This window comes from Myotis brandtii, unplaced genomic scaffold, assembly GCF_000412655.1.
Source record: "Myotis brandtii unplaced genomic scaffold, ASM41265v1 scaffold357, whole genome shotgun sequence".
Taxonomy (NCBI): domain Eukaryota; kingdom Metazoa; phylum Chordata; class Mammalia; order Chiroptera; family Vespertilionidae; genus Myotis; species Myotis brandtii.
Window position 1 is genome coordinate 400,713 of NW_005363729.1, and position 3,287 is coordinate 403,999.

The following is a 3,287-nucleotide window of genomic DNA, read 5'->3' on the forward strand; positions in this document are numbered from 1 at the left end:
GCCCGGGGCTGGCCACTGTCCAGTCTAGAGTTTCCCCACCGGACCCTCCGGCCGAGTTCTCCCGCCACGCCCATGTCCCAGGCCTGGGAAGGTGAAGCCACTTATCACGGAGCCTTGACCCCGAGACCCAGGTCAGGCCAAGATCCTGAGACTGGGGGTGTCTCAGGCTTCGAGGAAAGGCAGGCCTTCCAGCCCTCGGGCTCTCCCGGCCCTTCCCTGCGCCCTCTCCCTGAAGAAGGTGCTGGGCCGGCCAGCCCCACGCGGGGCCGTGGCACCTGGAGGCAGGTGGTGGGCCAGGGTGCCAGGGGGATGCACCACCTCTGGGGGGCGGGGCCTTTGGGGTCCTGGGAGGACCTCCACCCAGCCTCAATGGGCACCAGACCCCCACCCAGCCTCCATGGGCACCAGACTCCCACCCAGCCTCCACGGGCACCAGAACTCCACCCAGCCTCCACGGGCACTGACCTCCACCCAGCCTCCACGGGCACCAGACCCCCACCCCTCAGTGCTGGGGGGCAGGCCTAAACTCTGTCCCTGGGGGCGGTGGGGGGCAGACCACACAGTGTACCTCCAAGAGGCCCTCGGGGTGTCCCGAGGCCCCTGGACAGGGTGACTTCGCTGGGAGGGGCCGTTCTCCTGAGTCAGCACCTCATGTTCCAGAACCGGGAGCCAGGACCGCTGCCAGCCCTCCCTGGCGAGGTGAGGCCGACACACCGGCCGACGATCGGCGCCCAAAAGCATGGTCTGGGGCTCCCCGAGGCCCCAGGCGTGGAGGGCAGAGTGGCACCAGGCGCCGCAGTGGAGAGCACAGGCCCGGAGGCCAGGCTGCTGGGCTTGACCTCAGGCTGCCACTCGCCGGCTGGGTGACCTCGGGCCGGGGCTGGCCTCTCTGAGCCTCAGCTCCTTCGTTGGCAGCGCTGAGTGGTAACAGCAGTCGGTACCATAATACTGTCAGGTATCGGGCAGGTTTTGCTGTGTAACAAACCACCCCAAGACTCAGTTAAACACCTAACAGTGGTGTCCTGGCCCATGGGTCTGTGGGTAAGGGTGGTTCTGGGGGGCTGGGTTCTGGGTCTGCTCCCACATTTCCTGCTCCCCCCGGGGCAGGTTGCCCGAGAAGGAGAGAGCCACAGGCCTCAGGAGCCTGCAGACGGCCTGCCCTCGCTCACTCCACCAGCCCCAGCCGTCCGTGGCTCAGCCCAACAGGGTGGGGCAGCGAGCCGCCTCCACTGCCAGTGAGAGGCCAGGGAGGAGCCTAATCCTCGGAGGGTGTGAGGAACTGGGCGCCCGGCCAGGGCCCCACCTTCAGCGCCGGCGTTGGGACATGCGGTGCCCAGCGCTGTGTTTAGGACACGTGAGCTCTGCCCCACCCCACCCACAGGACTTGCCGGCTCTTCTCAGTGCCCGTGGAGGCTGGGTGGGGGTCTGGTGCCCGTGGAGGCTGGGTGGGGGCCTGGTGCCCGTGGAGACTGGGTGGGGGTCAGTGCCCGTGGAGGCTGGGTGGGGGTCTGGTGCCCGTGGAGGCTGGGTGGGGGCCTGGTGCCCGTGGAGACTGGGTGGGGGTCAGTGCCCGTGGAGGCTGGGTGGGGGTCTGGTGCCCGTGGAGGCTGGGTGGGGGCCTGGTGCCCGTGGAGACTGGGTGGGGGTCAGTGCCCGTGGAGGCTGGGTGGGGGTCTGGTGCCCGTGGAGGCTGGGTGGGGGCCTGGTGCCCGTGGAGACTGGGTGGGGGTCAGTGCCCGTGGAGGCTGGGTGGGGGTCTGGTGCCCGTGGAGGCTGGGTGGGGGCCTGGTGCCCGTGGAGACTGGGTGGGGGTCAGTGCCCGTGGAGGCTGGGTGGGGGTCTGGTGCCCGTGGAGGCTGGGTGGGGGCCTGGTGCCCGTGGAGACTGGGTGGGGGTCAGTGCCCGTGGAGGCTGGGTGGGGGTCTGGTGCCCGTGGAGGCTGGGTGGGGGCCTGGTGCCCGTGGAGACTGGGTGGGGGTCAGTGCCCGTGGAGGCTGGGTGGGGGTCTGGTGCCCGTGGAGGCTGGGTGGGGGCCTGGTGCCCGTGGAGACTGGGTGGGGGTCAGTGCCCGTGGAGGCTGGGTGGGGGTCTGGTGCCCGTGGAGGCTGGGTGGGGGCCTGGTGCCCGTGGAGACTGGGTGGGGGTCAGTGCCCGTGGAGGCTGGGTGGGGGTCTGGTGCCCGTGGAGGCTGGGTGGGGGCCTGGTGCCCGTGGAGACTGGGTGGGGGTCAGTGCCCGTGGAGGCTGGGTGGGGGTCTGGTGCCCGTGGAGGCTGGGTGGGGGCCTGGTGCCCGTGGAGACTGGGTGGGGGTCAGTGCCCGTGGAGGCTGGGTGGGGGTCTGGTGCCCGTGGAGGCTGGGTGGGGGCCTGGTGCCCGTGGAGACTGGGTGGGGGTCAGTGCCCGTGGAGGCTGGGTGGGGGTCTGGTGCCCGTGGAGGCTGGGTGGGGTCTGGTGCCCGTGGAGGCTGGGTGGGGGTCTGATGCCCTCTGAGGACCCCCCACCCCCGCCCTTTGTTCAGAGTCCTCTGAGATGCCACCATCCCAGGGCACCTCTGCACCCCCAGCAGCCCAGCAGGCCTGGCACAATGATGACTGCCGTCTGGGGGTCTGTCTGGCCCCCAGCCCTGTCCACCCTAATCTCCAGGGACATGGCCTCAGAGAGGAGGGTGCACCAGCCTCAGCACCCCTCGGCACTGCCAGGAACCTCAGCACCAGCCCCCCACAATGTGGACCTGCCCTGCAACCTGCCCACCGAGGCCCCCCCCCCAGCCCAGGAGCCGCAGGCAGAGGGGGTGGAGGTGCTGGGGGGCCTCTCGAGCTGACCGCCCATGAGCAGGGGGAGGCAGGGGCGAGGCAGCCTGGCTAGGCCCTGCCGGAGGCTCTGGATGGGCCTCACCTCGAGGCAGAAGGCTTCCCTCCCCCCTCCTGGCCACAGGCTGTGCGGCTTCCCTGGCACGCCTCCAGAGATGGGCACCCCACTCCCGCGGAAGCAGCTGGTTAGAAAGTTCCTCCTTGTTTGACCTGAGCCGTGCCCGGGCCCCACATCTGCTCCGCGGGGCAGCTCTTCTGTGTGGGTTGAGCACCTGCCCCGTGGTGTGGACACGGTCACCCAGCCCTGGAGGCTCGCGGAGCTCAGCCACTGCAGGGCCACCTGGCAGGAAGTCCAGCCCTGCCCTGCTGTCTGCCAGGCCTGCCACCACCCCTACCCCTGCCCCCTGGGTCTCCTGGCCACAGCCACAGGGGCACCAACCACCCAGAAGCCTGAGCTCCAGCAGCTTCACACCCCTG